This window comes from Cervus elaphus, chromosome 1, assembly GCF_910594005.1.
Source record: "Cervus elaphus chromosome 1, mCerEla1.1, whole genome shotgun sequence".
NCBI lineage: Eukaryota > Metazoa > Chordata > Mammalia > Artiodactyla > Cervidae > Cervus > Cervus elaphus.
In genome coordinates this window covers 98,237,680-98,264,456 of record NC_057815.1, presented here as the reverse complement: position 1 = coordinate 98,264,456, position 26,777 = coordinate 98,237,680, and the positions used below count along the sequence as shown (strand labels likewise).

Genomic DNA, 26,777 nt, shown 5'->3' with positions numbered 1-26,777 from the left:
ATTCTGAGCACCCCACTGGGTGGCAACTTTGACAGACAATAAAAAAAAGTGGACTTCCTGTGGAGAGGGAATCTCTTTTTTTATTAACTTTTGTTGGAGGATAGTTGCTTACAATGCTGTGTTAGGTTCTAGGCACAGCACAGAGAATCAGCTATTTGTATACATATGTCCCCGCTTTTTGGATTTCCTTCACCACAGAGCACTGAGTTCCCTGGGCTAAGTAGGTTCTCACTAGCTATCGCTTTGCAAAACAGTAATAGAGACACAGACGCAGAGAACAAGCACATGGACACAACGAGAGGGCATCTATAGTATTTACCTTGGAGGCTTCAGACCTGGGTCAAATTATTTTCTCTCAAGCGCATCTCATTACAAGCAGGAGACACTCAGTAAAGATGGCTTATGGTACCCTTCCCGGAAAACAGCAGCCTCTTTTAGCTCAGGCTTGATGCAAGACTTTGCCTTACACCACACTTTAGAGGAGTCAATATTTTGCCAATATTTTGTTGGTGGCCTGCAGAGTGTGCAAACCACATCTGGGTCTGTGGCCCCTTGGATTTCACTGTGCTTTCCTGAAGGGTAAGTGTTGATTAGGACACTGGTCCTAACTGTCTTCCAGCTGTGAGATGTTGCTTAATACATTATTAGAACCAGAAACACCAGCAGAAACATGGGCAGATGGGTGGGAAGGTTTGAGGACTGGCGGTAGGACAGTTGTTTGCATAGTAAGAAGAGACATCACCGACTCAGCGGGCATGAATTTGAGCAAACTCTGGGAGATAGTGAAGGACAGGGAAGCCTGGCATGCTGCAGTCCATGGGATCTCAGAGTTGGACATGACAGTGACTGAACAAGAGGCAAAATCAGATTATAGGAGTAGTGTTGATGGGGTAGGTGATTCAATACTTAACTCCCCGAGGGGATTGCAAATAGAAAAAATAAGGGAGACCCGTAAGGTAATGATTACTCAAGAAAGTAGGTTTGCTTAACCACAGAACCAAGCAGGCTTGCTTGGCAACAAAAGCGTGAAACAGAAGCCTAAGACGTGCCCTCAAACAGTAAAACAGTGGTGGCCTGAGACCCACATCCTGCCCAGCGAGCTCGGTAAGTTAGGATCCTGAGGACAAGCTCTCTGCACACAGAAAAAAACAATAATTTATAGAAAGGTGGCGTTTCAAAGTGACAGAGGCTCATTATACCAAGACCTGAAATAATTTCTCCACAGTGCCATGACTGTCGTAGCCTGACCACATAGGGACAAGAAAACTCCCTGGCCCAGCCTGGAGGGGGAGCCGATGATGGAAGTGTGACATCGACTCAAGAAGGAGGAAGAAAGAGGCTCTTTTCCCCTCCCCATTTGTCCCTTGGTGGTAAAATTGTAGCCCATTAAAGTTCTCAGGGTGCAGCTCCCTGTCACTCACCTGCTTTAAACCTCATACATGCCCTATTCTAATAAATCACTTATCTGTCACTTTGCTCTCACTGAATTCTTTCTGTGTTGAGACAGAAAGGACTAGAGCTCTTCGGAGGCCCCTCAAAATGCTGCCGAGCAGCTTCAGTGTCTGTAGTGGGGAGGGCGGTCGTGTTCATTATCACACTCAGTTCACGCAGGCTTAGAATGGTTAATTAGTTCACACACATAGATGTAAAAATGAATGCCAATTGTAGTTTAAATGCATTTAATGATAACTAGGTAGCAGACACTGTTTTCAGTGCTTCACATGGATTCACTCCTTTCTTTTTCACAATACCTGGGTCTTCTAGGTTACCGTTAACCCAATTTTATAGAAAAGGATGGCATAGAAGGGGGCTTGAGGTGTGGGTTCTATCCCTGGGTCGGGCAGAATATCCCCTGGAGGAGGAAATGGCAACCCACCCCAGTGTTCTCACCTGGAGAATCCCCATGGATGGAGGAGCCTGGAGGGCTACAGTCCACGGGGTTGCAAAAAGTCAGGCATGACTGAGTGACTAAACAACCGAAAAATGGCGTAGAAATGTCAGCCAGCTTTCCCAACATCACGCGGGGACCGGTCGAGCTGTGTGCAGAACTCAGGCTCTGGGTCTAGCGAGGTCACGGGCCTGCCTCTTCTCCCTGTGGGGCCTTACTTTCACCTTCTTTTGCTCTCAGAAGTGTCCCTGTTTAGAAGGCAAATTGTCACCCTAAATGAATAAATGTCCTGACATCGGTGATGGGAAGATTAGAGCAAAGAGAGAGGGAGGAAGGGAGGATCCCAAACACGACCCCTAAGGAGGCCCCAGCACCCAACGGGACGGTGCGGGACTGGGGTGGTGTCCCTGATTCCCAGGTTGGGCAGGGAGGTCTGCGAGAAAGAGGAAGCTCACAGCCACCTAGGCGAGGTCCTAGTTCTAGAAACCGGAGCCAAGTGGGGAGCTGGTCACGGGCAGGAGCAAGCGGGCCCGATGCCATCACCGAGGGCCAGCTTGGGAAGCGGCTTGTGGCCCTGGGACGCCGACTATAAAGCGAGCAGCAGCCCAGCACCGGGAAAGCGCTCTGTACGGAGCTCTGCGGCCGGCGGGCTGTGAGGGGCAGAGTGCTTCCTGCCACGGCAGTAAACCAAGGGTGTCACGGAGGCTGAGCCGCCGCTGATGGCGAGCTGGTGAGGCCCGAGGGTGCTCAGGCCGGGAGAGCACAGGCTGGTGGCCCAGAGAGGGAGGGGCGCACCGAAGGGATGGTTTCAGTGAGCCCAGACTCGCCTCTTCTCACACGTGGAAAAGCGCTAAATGCCTTGACTTGAGGCATCTGGCTCTCCTTTAATTAACAACCATCTTCTGGCATGCAGACTACCTGCCCTTCGCTGCAAAACTTCTGCGTAACGTGGCTTCCCCTCCCCGCCTGCCTCTTTGGAGCGGTTCTCTCAGGGTTACTTGAGATGCTGCCTCCCGGGCTTGAAGTCCTAAAAATTCCCATCAAATAGGACATAACTCAGCTTTCAGGCTGTGAATATTTTTCAAGTCGACAGCTGCCAATAGAGGCCGGAGCAGGGGTTCTGAAGAAACTGCCTGGGACTGAAGGAAGGGACTGAACATAGCGAAGACCAAACGGGAATCATAAAGAAATGCGAAAACAGTGGTTGGAAAAGCTGTGACCTCCCTGCCTCATATTAACCAGGGCCACTGCGAATAGAATACTGAAGAAAAAAGAAGGGGCAGAAAGTGCCATGAAGGAGGGAAAGGAAGAGTTATGAGGAAGCAAACCTCCCCAAATCGGTTCCTTTCAACACACTTGTTTAAATTCGGAGCTGTAGAAAGAGCCCCGAAGGGAAGTTACATGAACAACAGGAGCTCAGTTATCTCATTTGTGAATTTCAGATCCTAGTGCCCACCTCAGAGAACAGTTATCAGAATTAGAGACAGAATGCACACAGAGGTCTTAGCAACTAAGCCCTTCATGTGCATGCTCAATAAATGATGAAAATGAGAAACTTCTTCAATTTCTTAGAGAGAAGGACTACAGGAAACTGCTTCCCAAAGAAGATTCATTGAGATTTCCTCCCCTGGGGTACAACTTCCCCTAACTACAACAAGAAGTGTTTTCGAGGAGGCTGGCTAGAGTTTGGTGCTGAAATATCATAATAAGTAAACAAGTTCAAAATTCAAGTTGCTAATTTTTGAAATGAAAAAATAAATTTTTATATGAGTAAAGTCAACAGTCTAGTTGTTCATTTACAAGGGACCATAGCAGACTCTTTGGAAATTGATATATTTCTCAAGGCTTATTTGTCTTAATCCAGTTGCTTAATAGCAGCACTTGCATTGTTGGTTTTACCCCTATACCCACCCATGCTGAGGTGTGCACATACTTACTAAAATTATGCTCTTCTGGAGACAGTACCTTTATGTTATCTTAACCCCTCTGTAAACTCTCATTGAGGAAAACAATCAGTTAACCATCTAAGGTCTCTAAATTTTGGAATATGTTAAATGTGTTTGCTTCTAATTTATAATTCTGCAAGTTTTTAAGTCATTGCTTGGAAACCGTGCCTTTCTAGAAGTGACATTATTTAGTATAATTTTAAGACAATGAAAGGCTTCCCAGGTGGCTCAGTGGCAAAGAATCAACCTGCCAAAAGAAATTAACCTAAATGAATTTCAGGTTCTTGTGAACTGGGAAATATTAAGTATTAAATACCTAGTATTAATGTTTGTTTGTTGATCTAACGAATATAGACGTGTCTAAGAGTCATTAATATTAAGCATTATGCATAGGTTTAATATAACACATCTGTTACAAGTTTTTCAGCAAGGAAAGTAACTGGAGTGAAGAAACTTCTAAGGAAAGAAAATGTAAATAAGAGAGATTTTAAATAAACTCTGTTAAGAATAATTTTGCTTTGGGAATGTCTGTTATGCTTTAGGAATGCCTGTCTAAAATAGTCTCTCCACATTTGGGCAACTTGAATTTCTAGGGTTGTGCTAAACCAAGAGTTGAAAGTTTATTGAATAGATAGGTCATTTCCAAATAAAATAAGATTCATTTCCAAATAAAATAAGATTCACAATGACCTTCGACCCTATCTAACTGAGTGTTCTAAGCCCCTTTGACATTTATTGACAAATCTTCTTAAATCAAATTCTAATGAAGCACTTTTGACTTTTAGCTAACTTTGGGGTGCTTCAGAGGGCCCCTGATTAGGTTCATTTGGTATGTGTAATTACATGGGAAGTGTTGTCAAATGAGTGATAAATCTCAGGTTATACTGTATGGCAAATGTTACTAATATAGATATCCTAGAAATTACATAGAATTCCTAAAATTTAGATATGTCCTGGTATTCTAATGAGAAGCCGGATGGCTTCACCAAGATTAACAAAAGGACTGAATGAACTGGTGAGTATGCTTATAACTTTCATGGTTTCTATCTGAAAAAATTAGGGGTCTGAATCAGTTTCCAGGTGGAAGGAAAACTTCTATCTTATATCCATATAATATCCAATATTAAACTAGACAGAAGTGGTTAGATTTGAAAAAATTCAACATCCTTTCATGATAAGAATTCAATAATTAGACAAGATAGGAATGCACTTTAACACAAGTGACAAGCCCACAGTGACCATCATACACAGTGGCTGAAGAGCTGAAGCCTTTTTCTGCAAGATTGGTAACAGATCACTAACTTTGAGGCCAGTTGCATGATTCAAGCAAATTATTTAATGCCTATTTTCTTATCTGTAAAATTAGAATAGTAATATTTAAGTCTTAGGGCTATTAAGATTAAATAAATTGTTGCAACATGCTTGTAACATTGCCGGACACACTTAAGTCTTACTAAAGGATTACCTCTTCATTGTGTGTGTGTAGATATATGTGTGTGTATAGGGGTGGGTGTGTGTGTGTGTGTGTGTATACATGTGTGTATAGGGGTGTGTGTGTGTATGTGTGTGTATAGGGGTGTGTGTGTGTGTACACATATGTGTGTATAGGGTGTGTGTGTGTGTATACATATGTGTGTATAGGGGTGTGTGTGTGTGTATACATATGTGTGTGTAAAGGGGTGTGTGTGTGTGTGTGTGTATAGGGGTGTGTGTGTGTGTATATAGGGGTGTGTGTGTATATGTGTGTGTGTATGTGTGTGTGTGTAGATATGTGTGTGTGTGTACAGGTGTGTGCGTGTGCATATGTGTGTATGTGTGTGTGTGTGTACATATGTGTGTATAGGGGTGTGTGTGTATAGGCATGTGTGTGTATGTGTGTGTATACATATGTGTGTATAGGGGTGTGTGTATACATGTGTGTGTGCATATATGTGTGTGTTTAGGGGTGTGTGTGTGTGTGTGTGTGTATAGGGGTGTGTGTGTGTGTGTGTGTGTGTGTGTGTGGCTTCCCAGGTGGCTCAGTGGTAAAGAATCCGCCTGCCAATGCAGAAGATGCAGACAAAATACACACACACACATATGCCAAAGATAGATTCCCATCATGTAAACAACTACACACAACACTTTGTTGGCAATAAGATAGCAGCACTTTAAAAGAAATCCAAATGAAAAATACCTTGGCAAAATCTATTTTCAAAAGGATATCACATCCAAAATGTACATTCAATAAGCAGTAGACACACAGGAAACCATGCTCAATACTGTAATGATCCATGTGGGAAAAGAATCTAAAAAACAGAGGATGTACGTATATAGATAACTGATTCTCATTGTGGTACAGGAGAAAGAAACACAACATTGCAAATCAACTCAGATTAAAAAAAACACAAATTTTTAAAGTGCAAGTGAATAACAACTGGCACATTTCAATCCTTATAACTGATATAAGAACTCTCCTTGAAATCAGAGTGATCTTTGTTATTATATTGGTAGACTCTCTCTTTTAGGAAAAAGAAGACAGCGTTATAAGTGGTGACAAATATTCATCTATTTTAGTAAATTGCTTTAAAGTGACAGGATGATTCCATGTTGCCCACTTCAATTACTTCAAGTGTGGAAGAGTCATATCAGAAAAAAAGGAAAATAAGACCTTCAATTTCAGTTAAGGAGGTGGTTACTTAAATTCTAGACTACAAATCTAATTTCCTTCTTTAATAAAAAAATACTTTTAGGACTCAACTTTATTAATAAAAAGAAAGCCCCCACAAGCTACAGTATCTTCCAGGGAATTAATATGATAAATTTTAGGCTCTGGCACATTCACATGTATATTTCTATTTTTTTATTTTAAGAAATAGATTTAGAAAATATTTATTGGAAGTTTATATCAGTTAAATCCTATTATTATCACTGAAGACCTATTGCTGAATCTACTCTATAAAACTAAAAATTTTAAATGGGTAATAGAATTATCTAATAGTTAATATTAAATTAATAACACATCCCAGAATTGTCTAAAAAATATAACTTCACTGAAACAGGACTTTCACTGAATTAGGGGTTTTAGCGATCAGATATCGAAGGAAAGGTTTACACCAGTTTTGTTTTCTGTAAAACCATTGTTTTTCCAATGCAATTCATGGTACCAATTTCAAGTAAAGTATGGAATCAGTCTGACTAGAATTTAATAATCCTAACTCTTCTGGTGTTGCCTTAAAGTCAGCAATGAAGGGGCTGGGATCCAATTTTATTTCATTTTCTGTAGAAACTGGCATCGGCCACACTGACTTCCTACAGAGAAGACAAACAAAAAGCGGATAGGGCTGGCATGCTTGGTACCAGCTCTTCCCGAATCTGAACCAGGGGCCAAAGTATTGTTCACCACTGTTTAATATCGTGATCATTTTCAATGTGGTGATTTATGGGTGCAGCATAGGGTCTGTACCCTCTAGGAAATAGATGATTTGTAATGCTTGCCTCAGTCGAGTATCAAAGTCCCCAGTAAAACAGACTTAGATAAATGGATCCTGAGAACAATAAAAGTTGTCAAAAGCTTAATCTGACCCAGTGTATTGGTGGTGAAGGTGGTGTGTGTGTGTACAGCAGTAAAATTCATGCACCAAAAACCTAATCATATACCTTTGTTAGCCTAGTCTTCATTGTTTAAAGAATGATAGGCACAAACAGTATAATAATTGTAATCAAAATAGAAATGCTTTAGTCATCACTATTAATCTGGTAGCATATGGAGAAGCAACAGCCCCATGGGATTAGGTTAAACATTTTTACATTATTCTAAGCATTGGCCAACATAGAGGAATAAAAGTGTGTGTGTGTATACAAAATCAAATCTTATTTTCTATTTAGGGGTCAGCTACTTCCCATAATATCACTAAATCCCTTAGCCTTGGTTTTTCCATGTGAAGGTAAGTTAAAGGGAAAATCTACAGTGTTCAACAATGTGATTGTATTTAATGCCACTATACCCTAAAATTTCATCTTACATACATATTACCACAATAAAAAATACCAATTCTCCATCACTTCTAAAAAAGGGACGCTGATGATGTTAAAATATATTGCACATTTTCTCTAAGCTCAATTCTTTTTTCATGTCAGCTATTGTTGTTTAGCCACTAAGTCATGCTCAACTCTTTGTGACCCCATGGACTATAGCCCATGAGACTCCTCTGTCCATGAGATTTCCTAGGAAATAATACTGGAGTGGGTTGCCATTTCCTTCTCTAAGGGATCTTCCCAACCCAGGGATTCAACCTGCATCTCCTGCTTGGCCAGAAGATTCTTTACCACTAAGCCATCCAAGAAGCCCTTGTCAGCTATTTCCATATATTAAACAACAATAGGATGGGAAAAACTAGAAATCTCTTCAAGAAAATTGGAGATACCAAGAGAACATTTCATGCAAAATGGGCACAAGAAAGGACAGAAACAGCAAGGACCTAACAAAAGCATTAGAGATTAAGAAGAGGTGGCAAGAATACACAGAAGAACTATATAAAACAGGTCTTCATGACCTGCATAACCATGATGGTGTGGTCACTCACCTAGAGCCATGAGTGTGAGGTCAAGTGGGACTTAGGAAGCATTACTGCAAACAAAGCCAGTAGAGGTAATGGAATTCCAGTTGAGCTATTTAAAATCATAACAGATGATGCTGATAAAGTGATGCACTCGATATGTCAGCAAATTAGGAAAACTCATCAGTGGCCACAGGACTGGAAAAGGTCAGTTTTCAATTCAATCCCAAAGAAGGGCAATGCCAAAGAATGTTCAGACAACTGTATAATTGCATTCATTTCTCATGCTAGCAAAGTAATGCTCAAAATCCTTCAAGCTAGGCATCAACAGTATGTGAACTGAGAACTTCCAGATGTACAAGCTGGATTTAGAAAAGGCAGAGGAACCAGAAATCAAATCGATAACATCTGTTGGATCATAGAGAAAGCAAGGGAATTCTAAAAAAAAAAAATCTACTTCTGCTTCAGTGACTACAGTAAAGCCTTTGACTGTGTGGATCACAGCAAACTGGAAATTTCTTAAAGAGATGGGAATCTCAGACCACCTTACCGGTCTCCTGAGAAACCTGTATGCCAGTCAAGAAGCAATAGTTAGAACCAGACATGGAACAATGGACCGGTTCAAAATTGGGAAAGGAGTACATCAAGGTTGTATATTGTCACCCTGCTTTTTTCTTAACTTATATGCAGAGTACATCATGTGAAATGCCAGGCTGAATGAATCACAAGCTGCAATCAAGATTGCTGGGAGGAATATCAACAACCTCAGATATGCAGATGACATCACTCTAATGGTAGAAAGTGAAGAGGAACTAAAGGGCCTCTAGATGAGGGTAGAAGTGGAGAGTGAAAAAGCTGGCTTAAAACTCAACATTCAAAAAATTAAGATCATGGCATCTGGTCCCATTACTTCATGGCAAATAGAAGGGGGAAAAGTGAAAATAGTTAACAGATTTTTTTCTCAGGCTCCAAAAATCACTGCAGATGGTGACTGCAGTTATGAAATTAAAAGACACTTGCTCCTTGGAAGAAAAGTTATGAGAAACCTAGACAGCATTTTAAAAAGCAGAGATATCACTTTGGTGACAAAGATCCATGTAGTCAAAGCTATGGTTTTTCCAGTAGTCATGTATGAATGTGAGAGTTGGACCATAAAGGAAGGCTGAGTGCTGAAGAATTGATGCTTTTGAACTGTGGTGCTGGAGAAGACTCTGTAGAGTCCCTTGGACTGCAAGGAGATGAAACCAGTCAATCCTGAAGGAAATCAACCCTGACCATTCACTGGAAGGACGATGCTGAAGCTGAAGCTCCGATCCTTTGGCACCTGATGCAAAGAGCCAACTCACTGGAAAAGACCCTGATGCTGGGAAAGATTGAAGGCAGGAGGAGATGAGGGTGACAGAGGATGAGATGGTTGGATGGCATCACCGACTCAGTGGACATGGGTTTGGGTGGACTCCAGGAGATAGTGAAGGACAGGGAAGCCTGGTGTGCTGCCGTCCATGGGGTCACAAAGAGTCGGACACGGCTGAGCGACTGGACAACAACAAAACAAGGATAATTTTCCTTGTGGTTTACAGGTGGTTTCTAAGATTTGTCACTCAGATGTATGGCACTCAATGTAACTATTTCAGAGACATGGTGAAAGTGTGTCAGGATATACTATATCCTTTTGGGATTCAATCTCTCAGTTCCACAAAATTGCAAAGTACATTCAAATACAGTCTGACAAGACTTTCCTTTCATATATGTTCACGGGTTAGTATTAAAACGAAAAATTGGTTTTCTCTAAACTTTTTAGTCATTTACTCTCCTATCATGGAATTGGACCATAAAATATATCAGAAAAAAATATTATGAAGAAGAACACATTGAAAGATAATATTGTGCTTGATTCTTCCATTTACTAAGGTGACTAATGATTTGCTTTGCAGTTCAGTTACTGTAGAATAATCTAGGTACACAAGATTTGTTTCAAGTTTTTATTCTAAAATTAATATTACATTAAAAAAATTTTTAAACATACTCAGAATATTTTAAGTGCTAATTTGGTGTTTGGCCTTATGCTTATAGGTGAGTCTTGTCATAGCCTCTACAACCTATGCCTCTGCAGAAGAGTCTGGTAAGTAAGGGAGAAACTAACATCCAAGGATCTGATCCACTGGACTCAGCGAGAGGCAGAACACTCCAGAGGGGTTTTCTGAGGGCCGTAACGTGTATGCCTAGGGTTAAAGTATAGCTCTGTTTGCAAAAGGAGCGCCTCCTCTGAAACAACCTAGAAGAGCACAAAGGTTAAGCAGACATTTCTAGTAACAGGAGGCAAACCTACACGTGAATAGGACGTAGAAAAATATCCAAGATCGCAGCAGTGGCTACTGACTTTCAGGCCCACACAAAATCCGACAACCCACGGGGACCAGAGGGAAGGGTTATCTGTGAGAGCAGATTCAAAGCACCTGGAAAAAGTCTGAATAGTGCATAGGAGCAAGCAAACTATCATTCATTAACGAAAAGGTTTTCACTAGTTCTTCTGAAAAAGACAATGTGGAAATCAAATAACAGAGTGGCTTCAAACATAAGCTTTGAAAGGGACTCTTCTATGTTTGGCATTATCAGCTAGCCACCGACAGGCTCTGCGTCCCTGGGCAAATTGTTAAAACGCCTCCCAAAGCTCTAGGTCCCTCATGTGTAAGATAAAGACGACATCTATTTCATAGGTGACCGTTGTAATTAGGCATTGGCCCCAAATACTTCTGTAGCATTAACTGTAAGCTGTTTACATCTGGGAATCGATGAAAAGGTAATACCCCAGGATAACAACACAGTTTTAAGATTTGTGCCTTGCAAAATAATTTAGAGATTTTATTCCACATTTTATTCTAGTCCCCATATACACACACATCCTCACAGAGCATGGCTATCTATTGTTGAATATGAAAGATCTTCCCAGAGCTAGTGACCTCCCATATTAGGAACAGTGAATGGAGTTTAAACCGTCTCTTAAGCTTTAGTGAAATACAAAAATAGCCCCAAAAGACTTAAAATCAGTTCACTGACCTGTCTGGAAATCTGTGCTATAAGATCTTGTGGCTAGAGAGGATCAATATTCAGTAACTAAGGAACTACATAGTCCTCTACCTTACTATAAAAGGAAGCAAAATTTGGTCTTAAAGAAGAAAAAAAAAAAAAGGACAATAATTTTAGCACCAGGCAGAAAATTCTGAAAAAAATATCTAGAAGTTATTTTTTTAACAGATAAGCATTATTCTTACCTTTATCCTGACCCCACATTCATAGACAGGGTATATAAAATCATACACATATGTTTGTACCCGAGTCATGGGTCAACCCGATCCCAGATATAATTCATCAGCAAATATATACCAATTTCTGTATGCACACGGGCTAACAGAGACCATCACCCAGTCCATGGAACAGCTTACTTTCACTGCAGAAAGAATCATATGAGAAAATGTCAGCTGCGTATTTATCTTAAGGGAGAACCCAAAGAATATTCAACCATACTTTGTGATTAATTAAACAACGTTTCTTTCTCTGGTAAAGGTAATAACAACTTCGAGAACAGCATGTAAAGGGTTTTCATATTACCACAACTCTCCCAAATATCTGCATAATTCTGTCCTCAAATATGTAAATTTCAGTTATTTCACAGGGAAATAAAAATCAGTGCATAAGAACATCATTATCTTTCAGCTCTCTGTTTCCTCTTAAAGGAATTAGATTCCAAAGAGAATATTGCAAGTATATTAGCAATCATAATGTAAATGAACAAGTGTTCAAAGCTAAATGAAATGTAATGTAAAAAAAATGAATGAATGAAATACTCCAGGCCAAATGAATAACAGCAGAATGAAGAAATAAATTGTATTTATACAATCAACTTCTATACAACATGGAAAATTATAGTTATACCTGTAAATATATAAATGAAAAAACAATTGTGAAAAAGAAGCAAATCACAATACAAACCTTATATATCTATTGACACCAATGAGAGAAACATTTTTAAAAGATTTTTTCCAAGGAAATAGGCTGTTCTCAGACAGCCAGCATCTGTCCTATATTTATTAAGGCATTAGAATCACAACTCAAAACATGACTTTCAAACTCATCTGATACAACCTCGTGTTTTATAAAAGCTAGAGTAACAGGGCCTACATATTATCTTCTTATTTTGACATTAATAGGAAATAGCAACCCACTTCAGTACTCTCGCCTGAGAAATCCAATGGACAGAGGAGCCTGGCAGGCTACAGTTCATGGGGTGGCAAAGAGTCGGACACAACTTTCTAGTCAGAGCAACTAGAACTTTCATTTTTCATACTCCAGTAAGAAATTAAAAACAAAGAAGAAAATGCAAGGGCAGGAGAGTGAAGGTGTGACTGGTAACCCCACGCACAGAAAGACAGAGTTCTTGCTGCTGGCTGGACAGGGCTTGAATGCTGCAGACACTCAATTGTTAGCGTAAAAGAAACTGGTAAACTGCAACACAGTATACTTGAGTCAGTGAATGCCACCAGAGTGAAGATCCACAGTCAGCTAGAATGATAGGTTCTGACAACTAGGCTGACTGTACTTGAAGCTTCAGACCAAGATGTGGACTGGGCTGAAATGGTTAAACAAAAGTGTGCTCACGGGAAGGATTCTACCTTGGAAAAGTAACTGGGAAGTTAAGCTACAGTGGCTTGGAGTGACATTTAAGACAAATTTCCTAGACTCTCATAGGTCTCCTTAGTTACTGTATCAATTCTCTTCTGGGAACCTAACAAAACCCAGAAAATAAGCAAAGGTAGTATTCTCTTATCCCACAAACAAGTAACTCAGTCACTGCTGAAGTCTGACCAATGCCTCTAGCCCTTCATAAGCATGTCTTTAAAGGAGGAGGAAAAAAATCAAATAGCAAAGCAGCAATAATAGGAGTGATAACTAGTAGTATCTCCTACTTGAAGAATGTAAGAAAATGAAGAGTGAGTCACTCAGTCATGTCTGATTCTTTGCGACCTCATGGACTGTAGCCTACAAGGCTCCTCTGCCCATGGGATTTTCCAGGCAAGAAAACTGGAGTGGGAAGCCATCCCTTCTCCATGGGATCCTCCCAACCCAGGAATCAAACCCATGTCTACCCACACTGCAGGCAAATTCTTCACCACTGAGGCACCAGGGAAGCCAAAGAATGTAAGGTGATGAGTAAGTTGGTAAGGGGTTCAAAGTCTAAAGCCATACTTAAAGGCTGCATTTGGAAAACATGTGGTGAATGAGTATGCAGTGGATGAGTGTATGATCAGAAAAATTATTAGGAAGCAAGATTTTCTTCCTATTGCAATTTAGATAGCTTGTCACTGATGCTAACCTTGATAATGCATTATAATTAGAATTTGTATATCATCTAAAAATTACTCACTTATGCTGTAAGTCACAAATCATAATCATGATTGACCTCAACTCAATACTCTTGACAGATACACTTAGTAAACTCTCCTTATGTGGTAACTATAAAAATGCTAAGAATCAGATAATTTTTCCACAACAAGAACGCATTAAATTATCTCCCTGTAAATGTTGTTGGAAGAACTAGTCAAACAAGTGTCTTAAAAATAACAATCTGATATATATATATATACACACACACACACACACACACAGGAAAAAAAAACACATTAATTCAAAAAGATACATGCACCTCAACCTTGATAGCAGCATTATTTACAATTGCCAAGGTATGAAAGCAACCTCAGCATCACGAACTGGGCTTCCCTTGTGGCTCAGCAGTAAAGATCCGCACGCAATGTAGGAGACACAGGAGGTGCTGGTTTGATCCCTGGGTTGAGAAGATCCCCTTGAGAAGGAAATGGCAACCCACTTCAGTATTCTTGCCTGAAGAACCCCATGGACAGAGGAGACCCACAGACTATAGTCCACGGGGTCTCAAAGAGCTGGACACAAACAGATGAATGGATAAAGAAGATGTCATATATTTTCAAAGGAATACTACTTAGCCATAAAATAGAGTTAACTGTTCCCATTTCTAGCAACATGGATGGACTTGGAGGGCATTATGCTAAGTAAAGTCAGTCATACATAGAAAGACAAATACCATATATCACTTCTATGTGGAACCTAAAAAATACAACAAACGAGTGAAAAAAAAAAAAAGAGGCAGCCTCACAGATATAGAGAATTAGTGGTTATGTGGGGGAGGCGGAAGGGCCATATGGGGTGGGGGAGTGAGAGGTACAACTATCGGGTGTAAGACAGGCTACAAGGATGTACCACACAACACGGGGAATGGAACCACTCATTTGTAATGGCTCTAAGGGTAATATAACATTTTAACTTGTGTAAAAAAGATGAACTTTAAAAAATGACCATCTGCCACCAATATTTTAATATCTCATACTTCTCACAAGAAAGTTTAACCTGACTCTGAGTAAGACAGTCATGTGTCAAAGGGGTTAACCGTATTTATTATCTCCTTGGGCTTCCCTGCTGGCTCAGAGGTTAAAGCATCCGCCTGCAATGCGGGAGACCCAGGTTCGATCCCTGAGTCAGGAAGGTCTCCTGGAGAAGGAAACGGCAACCCACTCCAGTATTCTTGCCTTGGAGAATCCCATGGAGGGAGGAGCCTGGTAGGCTACAGTCCATGGGGTCGCAAAGAGTCGGACACGACTGAGCGACTTCACTTTCACTTTCTATATAACAGTGCTTATTTACATATCCGTGAGGGAATTAACAAGCTGGTGCCAGGCAGGCCCTCCTGCCCCATGTTCTGTAAATAATGACTTTGCACGGTTGTGTAACAGCTGAGCTCACTTGTAGCACTGCGCATGCACGTCGCTTGCACGTCGCTTGGCCGTTGGGCTACTTTTGTTCTGTAAGAATATATAAGCTTCACCTGGAAAAGCCAGGCAGGGTTGTATGCGGTTATGTTCTGTCTGCTGCGATGGCTGTCTCATCCAGAATACTCCAGGAAAATAGGAAAGGTATTCAACTCAATCTACAGACAGAACAAACAGATTCAGCTTTATCTTGTTGGCTTTGCAAAACTGCTGATGAATTTACTTGAAGGTCAGACAGAATTTTTTTAAAAAGAGCAGTATCATCCTCAGGGGGTAGCTATGAGGGATCTGGCAGCAGGAAGGCCAGTGAAGACACAATCAGGTATCTGGCAATACAACCAAGTACTAGTAATGGCAGTGGGCTGAAACATAGAGCCAGGGACCGTTTCTGAGGAATCGCTGCAAATGAGAATTCAGATAGAGGAAAGACCAGAACACAGAAGAAACATCTCAGACATTTAGAAAGTTAAAATGTGTCCTCGGGATACAGATTCAAGTCCAGTTGGGCTGACATTACTTCTCTTCTGGCAAAAGGTAGGATTGAATATCTGCAGGGAGAGGAGAGAGGCTGCGTGGAAAGATGGAGAATCATTCTGAGTAAACCTCCAAGAGCCTTCTCCAAAACCAGGCTTTTAGCACGGACGTTCTCAGTGCACGGCCAAATCCAGGCAGCAAGGAGAGTGGAGATTTCTAAAGTCACAGAGACCTCCACAGAGACCCCTGCACAGGACTCTCGGGAAACGGGAAGTGGTAACCGCTTGCGTGGTTTTATATGGCAGCCCAAGCTCAGATGCCTTCATTTTGCTCCTTAGTTAGATCACCCATAGGGTGGGTGTCTATGGTGTCTGCCACCTAAAGGCTGAGATGCTCCTGATTACACAAACGCCGATGCTCAAAGAGGCATCGGTGGAGAAGTGCTAATTGATAACTGTGCCTGCCTGAGGCCTGTTAAAATCGCCAAGGAGGCTGGCAAGGCACACACTTCCGATAAAAGCTAATTACAGAAAACTCTTCACTAGGTAATTGTCAGGTGTCATTTAATAGGCTGGACAGTCTAAATTGTTCATTTTTTAAAATGGAAGACTGCTATTTCTTAATTTCGATGGGTTTGGCTGTAGAACAATCAGCAGCAAAGAAGATAAAGTGACTTAAATTCCTGGGAGGAGTTGTTCAGTCACTAAGTCATGTCCAGCTTTTTGCGACCCCACGGACTGCAGCATGCCAGCTCCCCCTGTCCTTCAGTGTCTCCCAGAGTTTGCTCAAATTCATTTCCATTGAGTAAGTGATGCCACCCAACCATCTCACCCTCTGCTGCCCCCTTCTCCTTTTGCCTTCAATCTTTCCCAGCATCAAGGTCTTTTCCAGGGAGTCTTAGGAGGAGACAGAGATCTAAGAAAAAGCATCTTTTTTTTTTTTTTTTAATTCTTTTTTTTTTAAATTTATTTATTTATTTTTTTCAGTGGGTTTTGTCATACATTGACATGAATCAGCAATAGATTTACACGTATTCCCCATCCCGATCCCCCCTCCCCCCTCCCTCTCCACCCGATTCCTCTGGGTCTTCCCAGTGCACCAGGCCCGAGCACTTGTCTCATGCATCCCACCTGGGCTGGTGATCTGCTTCACCATAGATAATATACATGCTGTTCTTTCGCAACATCCCACCCTCACCTTCTCCCACAGAGTTCAAAAGTCTGTTCTGTACTTCTGTGTCTCTTTTTCTGTTTTGCATATAGGGTTGTCGTTACCATCTTTCTAAATTCCATATATATGTGTTAGTATGCTGTAATGTTCTTTATCTTTCTAGCTTACTTCACTCTGTATAATGGGCTCCAGTTTCATCCATCTCATTAGAACTGGTTCAAATGAATTCTTTTTAACGGCTGAGTAATATTCCATGGTGTATATGTACCACAGCTTCTTTATCCATTCATTTGCTGATGGGCATCTAGGTTGCTTCCATGTCCTGGCTATTATAAACAGTGCTGTGATGAACATTGGGGTGCATGTGTCTCTTTCAGATCTGGTTTCCTCAGTGTGTATGCCCAGGAGTGGTATTGCTGGGTCATATGGCAGTTCTATTTCCAGTTTTTTAAGAAATCTCCACACTGTTCTCCATAGCGGCTGTACTAGTTTGCATTCCCACCAACAGTGTAAGAGGGTTCCCTTTTCTCCACACCCTCTCCAGCATTTATTGCTTGTAGACTTTTGGATAGCAGCCATCCTGACTGGTGTGTAATGGTACCTCATTGTGGTTTTGATTTGCATTTCTCTGATAATGAGTGATGTTGAGCATCTTTTCATGTGTTTGTTGACCATCTGTATGTCTTCTTTGGAGAAATGTCTGTTTAGTTCTTTGGCCCATTTTTTGATTGGGTCATTTATTTTTCTGGAATTGAGCTTCAAGAGTTGCTTGTATATTTTTGAGATTAATCCTTTGTCTGTTTCTTCATTTGCTATTATTTTCTCCCAATCTGATGGCTGTCTTTTCACCTTACTTATAGTTTCCTTTGTTGTGCAAAAGCTTTTAAGTTTCATTAGGTCCCATTTGTTTATTTTTGCTTTTATTTCCAATATTCTAGGAGGTGGGTCATAGAGGATCTTGCTGTGATTTATGTCGGAGAGTGTTTTGCCTATGTTCTCCTCTAGGAGTTTTATAGTTTCTGGTCTTACATTTAGATCTTTAATCCATTTTGAGTTTATTTTTGTGTATGGTGTTAGAAAGTGTTCTAGTTTCATTCTTTTACAAGTGGTTGACCAGTTTTCCCAGCACCACTTGTTAAAGAGGTTGTCTTTTTTCCATTGTGTATCCTTGCCTCCTTTGTCAAAGATAAGGTGTCCATAGGTTCATGGATTTATCTCTGGGCTTTCTATTCTGTTCCATTGATCTATATTTCTGTCTTTGTGCCAGTACCATACTGTCTTGATGACTGTGGCTTTGTAGTAGAGTCTGAAGTCAGGCAGGTTGATTCCTCCAGTTCCATTCTTCTTTCTCAAGATTACTTTGGCTATTCGAGGTTTTTTGTATTTCCGTACAAATTGTGAAATTATTTGTTCTAGTTCTGTGAAAAATACCATTGGTAGCTTGATAGGGATTGCATTGAATCTATAGATTGCTTTGGGTAGAATAGCCATTTTGACAATATTGATTCTTCCAATCCATGAGCATGGTATGTTTCTCCATCTGTTTGTGTCCTCTTTGATTTCTTTCATCAGTGTTTTATAGTTTTCTATGTATAGGTCTTTTGTTTCTTTAGGTAGATATACTCCTAAGTATTCTATTCTTTTTGTTGCAATGGTGAATGGTATTGTTTCCTTAATTTCTCTTTCTGTTTTTTCATTGTTAGTATATAGGACTGCAAGGGATTTTTATGTGTTAATTTTATATCCTGCAACTTTACTATATTCATTGATTAGCTCTAGTAATTTTCTGGAAGAGTCTTTAGGGTTTTCTATGTAGAGGATCATGTCATCTGCAAACAGCGAGAGTTTCACTTCTTCTTTTCCTATCTGGATTCCTTTTACTTCTTTTTCTGCTCTGATTGCTGTGGCCAAAACTTCCAACACTATGTTGAATAGTAGTGGTGAGAGTGGGCACCCTTGTCTTGTTCCTGATTTCAGGGGAAATGCTTTCAATTTTTCACCATTGAGGGTGATACTTGCTGTGGGTTTGTCATATATAGCTTTTATTATGTTGAGGAATGTTCCTTCTATTCCTGCTTTCTGGAGAGTTTTAATCATGAATGGGTGTTGAATTTTGTCAAAGGCTTTCTCTGCACCTATTGAGATAATCATATGGTTTTTATCTTTCAATTTGTTAATGTGGTGTATTACATTGATTGATTTGCGGATATTAAAGAATCCTTGCATTCCTGGGATAAAGCCCACTTGGTCGTGGTGTATGATTTTTTTAATATGTTGTTGGATTCTGTTTGCTAGAATTTTGTTAAGGATTTTTGCATCTATGTTCATCAGTGATATTGGCCTGTAGTTTTCTTTTTTTGTGGCATCTTTGTCTGGTTTTGGAATTAGGGTGATGGTGGCCTCATAGAATGAGTTTGGAAGTTTACCTTCCTCTGCAATTTTCTGGAAGAGTTTGAGTAAGATAGGTGTTAGCTCTTCTCTAAATTTTTGGTAGAATTCAGCTGTGAAGCCATCTGGTCCTGGGCTTTTGTTTGCTGGTAGATTTTTGATTACAGTTTCGATTTCCTTGCTTGTGATGGGTCTGTTAAGATCTTCTATTTCTTCCTGGTTCAGTTTTGGAAGGTTATACTTTTCTAAGAATTTGTCCATTTCATCCAAGTTGTCCATTTTATTGGCATAGAGCTGCTGGTAGTAGTCTCTTATGATCCTTTGTATTTCAGTGTTGTCTGTTGTGATCTCTCCATTTTCATTTCTAATTTTGTTAATTTGGTTCTTCTCTCTTTGCTTCTTAATGAGTCTTGCTAATGGTTTGTCAATTTTGTTTATTTTTTCAAAAAACCAGCTTTTAGCTTTGTTGATTTTTGCTATGGTCTCTTTAGTTTCTTTTGCATTTATTTCTGCCCTAATTTTTAAGATTTCTTTCCTTCTGCTAACCCTGGGGTTCTTCATTTCTTCCTTCTCTAGTTGCTTTAGGTGTAGAGTTAGGTTATTTATTTGGTTTTTTTCTTGTTTCTTGATGTAAGCCTGTAATGCTATGAACCTTCCCCTTAGCACTGCTTTTACAGTGTCCCATAGGTTTTGGGTTGTTGTGTTTTCATTTTCATTCATTTCTATGCATATTTTGATTTCTTTTTTGATTTCTTCTATGATTTGTTGGTTATTCAGAAGCGTGTTATTTAGCCTCCATATGTTTGCATTTTTAACAATTTTTTTCCTGTAATTGAGATCTAATCTTACTGCACTGTGGTCAGAAAAGATGACTGGAATGATTTCAATTTTTTTCAATTTTCCAAGACCAGATTTATGGCCCAGGATGTGGTCTATTCTGGAAAAGGTTCCGTGTGCACTTGAGAAAAAGGTGAAGTTGATTGTTTTGGGGTGAAATGTCCTATAGATATCAATCAGGTCTAGCTGGTCCATTGTGTCATTCAAGGTTTGTGTTTCCTTGTTAATTTTCTGTTTAGTTGATCTATCCATAGTTGTGAGTGGGGTATTAAAGTCTCCCACTATTATTGTGTTAGTATTAATTTCCTCTTTCATACTTGTTAGCGTTTGCCGCACATATTGTGGTGCTCCTATGTTGGGTGCATATATATTTATAATTGTTATATCTTCTTCTTGCATTAATCCTTTGATCATTATGTAGTGTCCTTCTTTGTCTCTTTTCACATCCTTTATTTGAAAGTCTATTTTATCTTTTATGAGTATTGCGACTCCTGCTTTCTTTTGGTCTCCGTTTGCATGAAATATTTTTTTCCAGCCCTTCACTTTTAGTCTGTATGTGTCTCTTGTTTTGAGGTGGGTCTCTTGTGGACAGCATATATAGGGGTCTTGTTTTTGTATCCATTCAGCCAATCTTTGTCTTTTGGTTGGGGCATTCAACCCATTTACATTTAAGGTAATTATTGATAGGTATGGTCCCGTTGCCATTTACTTTGTTGTTTTGGGTTCACGTTTATACAACCTTTCTGCATTTCCTATCTAGAGAAGATCCTTTAGCATTTATTGAAGAGCTGGTTTGGTGGTGCTGAATTCTCTCAGCCTTTGCTTGTCTGTAAAGCTTCTGAATTCTCCTTCATATCTGAATGAGATCCTTGCTGGGTACAGTAATCTAGGTTGTAGGTTATTCTCTTTCATTACTTTCAGTATGTCTTGCCATTCCCTTCTGGCCTGGAGGGTTTCTATTGATAGATCAGCTGTTATCCTTATGGGAATCCCTTTGTGCGTTATTTGTTGTTTCTCCCTTGCTGCTTTTAATATTTGTTCTTTGTGTTTGATCTTTGTTAATTTGATTAATATGTGTCTTGGAGTGTTTCGCCTTGGGTTTATCCTGTTTGGGACTCTCTGGGTTTCTTGGACTTGGGTGGCTATTTCCTTCCCCATTTTAGGGAAGTTTTCAGCTATTATCTCCTCGAGTATTTTCTCGTGGCCTTTCTTTTTGTCTTCTTCTTCTGGGATTCCTATGATTCGAATGTTGGGGCATTTCATATTGTCCCAGCGGTCCCTGAGGTTGTCCTCATTTCTTTTGATCCTTTTTTCTTTTTTCCTCTCTGCTTCATTTATTTCCACCATTTTATCTTCTACCTCACTTATCCTATCTTCTGTCTCCGTTATTCTACTCTTGGTTCCCTCCAGAGTGTTTTTGATCTCATTTATTGCATTATTCATTTTTAATTGACTCTTTTTTATTTCTTCTAGGTCTTTATTAAACATTTCTTGCATCTTCTCAATCTTTGTCTCCAGGCTATTTATCTGTAACTCCATTTTGTTTTCAAGATTTTGGATCATTTTTATTATCATTATTCTAAATTCTTTTTCTGGTAGATTCCCTATCTCCTCCTCTTTTGCTTGACTTGGTGGGCATTTTTCATGTTCCTTTACCTGTTGGGTATTTCTCTGCCTTTTCATCTTGTTTAGATTGCTGTGTCTGGAGTGGGCTTTCTGTATTCTGGAGGTCTGTGGTTCCTTTTTATTGCGGAGGATTTACCCAGTGGGTGGGGTTAGACGATTGGCTTGTCAAGGTTTCCTGGTTAGGAAAGTTTGCGTCGGTGTTCTGGTGCGTTGGACTTGATTTCTTCTCTCTGGAGAGCAATGGAGTGCTCAGTAATGAGTTTTGAGATGGGTCTATGTGTTAGGTGTCACCTTGGGCAGCCTGTATGTTGACGTTTAGGGCTATGTTCCTGCGTTGCTGGAGAATTTGCTTGGTATGTCTTGCTCTAAAACTTATTGGCTCTTGGGTGGTGGTTGGTTTCAGTGTAGGTATGGAGGCTTTTGGACGGTCACTTATTGCTTAAAGTTCCATGTAGTCAGGAGTTTTCTGGTGTTCTCAGGTTTTGGGCTTAAGTCTCCTGCCTCTGGATTTCAGTTTTATTCTTCCTGTAGTCTCAGGACTTCTTCAACTACACAGCACTGATAATAAAACTTCTAGGTTAATGGCGAAAAGATTCTCCCCCGTTAGGGACACCCAGAGAGGTTCACAGAGTTACATGAAGAAGAGGAGAGGGAGGGGGGAGATAGTGTTGAGCAGGAGGAGAAAAAGGGGGACTCAAGAGGAGAGAGACAGATCTACGCAGTTATCTGTTCCCAGAATGTTCTCCGTAGCCCAGACACCCACCAGGATTCACAGAATTGGATTGGGAAGAAAAGGAGAAAGGAGGAAATAGAGGTGTTCTGAGGTAGAAAACAGAGAGTCAAGATTGGGAGAGAAAAATCAACACACTCCTGAATAAAAATGGGAACTGAATATTTGATTCTTAAATGTTCACCATTTATATCATATATTGAAAAACAAAAATTAAAAATCTAGAGTAGAGATTAGACTCTTAAAAATACTATATTAAAAACAAAAACCAAAACACACAAAAAAAAATTTTTTAAATATATATGAAGTTCAGTTTAAAAAATAGGGCTTCTCTTTTTTTTTTTTTTTTGGTAAGGTTATAGTGTATTGAAAATGAAAATTAAGGAGTAGTAGAGGAGTACTAGAGGACTTTGAAAGAAATAAGAGAAAAAGAAAAATAGAAAATAGAAGAGAAAAAGGAGAAAAAAAAAAAAAAAAAAGGAAGAAAGAAAAAAAAAAAAAGAATTTTCCCTAATTAAAAAAATCGTAAAAATCTATGAAAATGAAAGTTAAGGAATGATGGGGGAGTAATAGGGAATTTTAAAGGAAAATAAAAGAGAAAAAATAAAAAGGAAAAAATTTAAAAAAAAATTTTTTTTTCCTTCTTATTAAAAAAAAAAAAAAGTAAAAATATATCTAGGAATTTCTCTGGAGCTGTTGCGGTCAGCGTCGGTTCGGCTCAGTTTCAGATATCTCGTCGTTCCAGCTTACAGATCTCGATATCTACAGGCCTCTTCCGGTATAATCGGTGTTTTCTAGAGGGATTTTAATCTGTTGCACCGCTCTCTCCTGAAGCGGTTCCCTTTGTTTATTTGGCTTCTGTTTGCCGGTCTCTTCAGAGCCTCATTTCCGCCCTGACACAGGCGGGCGGAGGTGGACTCATTCAGGTAGCTAGTTCCGTCGCGCTGCAGGGAGGGGCTGACGCTGCGGGGCTGGGCTGGCGCTGCCGGGAGAGGCTGGCGCTGGTTTCTCGGTCTGCGCTGCTCAGAGTCCCGCAGCTTCAGCTCCGCGCGGAACAAAAGGCTGCGTCCGCTCTTGTGCCTTCCCCGTCAGAGCGGTCCAGGCAGCCAGAAGCCTGACCGGCGCACTCTCTCCGAGTGCGGCACACCCTCTCCCACGGTCCCAATCTCGGTTTCTGCCGGCGCCTGTCGGGTGCGTGCGCCTTCTGCCCTCTGCCCCCAGCCCGTCCCCGCCCGCGTCGGTCGGGTGCCTGCCCGCTGTGTCTCGCCGCGACCCGCTCCCGGCTCCGGCGGGTCCGGGCCGGCCCGCAGTCTGCGAGCCCCTCTCCAGACTCTCTCGGTCCCCCCGTTCCGCGAACGGCCGGCAGCGAGTTCGGGCCGGTCAATTTTCTCTCTCTTCCCTGCTCTAAGAAAAAGCATCTTTCTTGGCCTCAGGAAAATTTGCAAATTCATCTCTGCTGATTCTTCCATAGATTGTTTTAGTTACAGCATTCAAGTCAAGCCTTAAAATTATTTGCTTATATCACATGGCTAATCTAATAAGGCTAAATATATTTTTTTTCCTTTTATGTTTTACATACATAATTTTATATACAATATACATTCATTTTAATAATTGGAATCAAAGTTCCAGCTAAAGACTTTTCTTATGTTTTCTAAAAATATCAATTGTGACATTTTTAGTTTTAAAGTGAACTTGGAAATCAAGGCTCAGAGCAAATAAAATTCAAAGAATCTGAGTTGAAGGCATATGATTGTTTTTAGTGACATCTGAATTACATTTTTAATGCTACACGTGTGTGTGCATGCTAAGTCGCTTCAGTCGTGACCCTATGGACTGTAGCCCGCCAGGCTCCTCTGTCCATGGGATTCTCCAGGCAAGAATACCGGAGCGGGTTGCCGTGACCTCCGGCAGGGGATCCTCCTGACCCAGAGATCAAACCTGAGTCCCATGTCTCCTGCATTGGCAGGTGGGTACTTTACCTCTGGTGCCACCTGGGAAGCCCTTTTAATGTTACAATCTGCTCTCGAATAAGCACTTGCCCAGGGCTTGCCTACGTGACAAGAAAAGGACTTCTGTTTTCAACAACAAGCTCTCTAGTGGATGATGAAACCCCAGAGTGGGGATTCACACAGTGCCCTGCATCTAGAAAGTCTGGAGATTCCCATCACTAACTACAAAAATGAAAGCGAACTGAAGAAAAAGATAAGTCCGTGCAATTTTTTCTTTTTTTAAAAATTTTCTCCTGATGCTGTTAACATCTCTACCATCTAAAATTCATAAACTTTACATTTATCTTTTAAATTATTCCACTATAAGCATCTAGTTTTTTCAGTTACGAGCTTAATTGGAATCACAGTCTAATTTCTTCACTCTCGGTTTATGTAAATCTGGGAAGGTTAAACAAGTGAAGGCTCAAGTTCATACTCTGTGAAAAGGAGATAATAATATTACCCACCTTTTAAGTTTTTCTTGATATTAAAAGAGATGAATGTAACCAGTCTGGCCATAATTAATAGCATACAAAAAATATATAACATATGATTATTTTTCTCAAACTTAAGCACAGTGAATTCCGGGGTTTTATGTCTCCCCGACTGCAGGCAAATTCTTTACTGCCTGAGACACCAGGGAGCCCTGTGCAATGTTCCGAGGATTTCTCGAAGTCACAAAAATAAACAAAGTCCATTTTCCTGATATTCCAATTTTAATACCAAATTTTGCTGTGAAGATAACAGAATTTCAACATAACTGAGTTTCAAGATAACTGAATATAATTTCAATATAAGGTAAAGTGGATAAAGCAGATAGTGCATGCAAGTCATTTTTTAAGCATTCTTAAAGCATATTTGTAAAATTTCTGTGGCACCGAGCTGTAAGTCATCACTGTGCTTCACCACCACATAGGTACTCAAGGTAGAAAGGGGAGAAGCCAGTTTCACTTAACAGTCAAAGCAGTAAAAATTATTCCCTTTACTAAGTGTTGACTGGCTCTTGAGTACATGTCCGTTCAATATTCTGCATGATAAAATGGGAAGTATGGGCAGTTTGAATCGCGGGGCGAGGGAGGAGCAGGCGGCAGGTTCTCGCGGTGTCTGGTCCTTTCTCTGCCTCTGGTTTGAGCCGCAGCAGAATTCGGGACGTTCACGGGGGACCGTATTCATCGACACCTGAAATCTAGGATGATCAGCCGTGGACGTGTGGGCGCGACGGCCGCCGTGCACAGCGCAGCCGTCCTGGAGTTCCTGCCGCAGAGGTCCTTGATTGGCAGGAAATGCATCGAAAAACTTGCAGGTGAAGCGTGTTACCCCTCGTCATTTGCACTTGCTATTCGTGGAGATGAACTGGACTCTCTCATCAAGGCTACAGCTGCTGGTGGTGGTGTCGTTCGGCACATCCACAGATCTCTATTGGGAAGAAAGGACGGAAGAAGATCTAGAGGATGCCTGGATTCCTTGTTGTCACAGGCCTCCAAATACTCTTAACAGTGGCCCAATGTTGGTGACTCCAGTGGACTGTATCCCTGTGAAAAGCACAATTTTGCCTTTTTGTAATTCTATTTGAGCAAGTTGGAAGTTTAATTAGCTTTCCAACCAACCAAATTTCTGCATTGGAGTCTTAACCTTATTGAAGTGTTACTGTGGCTTCAAAGAAGCTATTGATTCTGAAGTGGTGGGTTTTGATTGAGTTGACTGTTTTTAAAAAAAACTGTTTGGATTTTAATTGTGATGCAGAAGTTATAGTAACAAACATTTGGTTTTGTACAGACATTTCCACTCTGGTGGATAAGCTCAATAAAGGTCATATCCCAAACTGCTGCTGCTAAGTTGCTTCAGTCGTGTCCGACTCTGTGCGACCCCATAGACCGCAGCCCACCAGGCTCCCCCATCCCTGGGATTCTCCAGGCAAGAACACTGGAGTGGGCTGCCATTTCCATCTCCAATGCATGAAAGTGAAAAGTGAAAGTGAAATCACTCAGTCCAGTCTGACTCCTAGCGACCCCATGGACTGCAGCCCACCAGGCTCCTCCGTCCATGGGATTTTCCAGACAAGAGTACTGGAGTGGGGTGCCATTGCCTTCTCTGGTATCCCAAACTAGTTGTGTATAAAATTTGCTTGATTATAGTCGGAACAACTTTGTTTTGAATAGGTATCTTACCTAGCCATAACTTAAGCACATTTCTTCCCTTGAAATTACTCTTAATTCTATCTATAGATCAACAAAGTTAAAAGGTCCAAGTATTTTTTAAAAATGCTGTGTGATGAACTATTAAAAGATTTTAAAACTTCAAAAAAAAAAATGGAAAGTGTGAATGAAGCATT

General features: G+C 40.5%; 2 pseudogenes; one reads left to right on the top strand and one right to left on the bottom strand.

Moving 5' to 3' along the window:
• Nucleotides 1–6,971: 6,971 nt before the first annotated feature.
• LOC122703480 lies at nucleotides 6,972–15,219 on the bottom strand (annotated as a pseudogene).
• A 114-nt stretch (nucleotides 15,220–15,333) lies between these two features.
• LOC122703470 lies at nucleotides 15,334–25,971 on the top strand (annotated as a pseudogene).
• The last annotated feature ends 806 nt before the right edge of the window (nucleotides 25,972–26,777 follow it).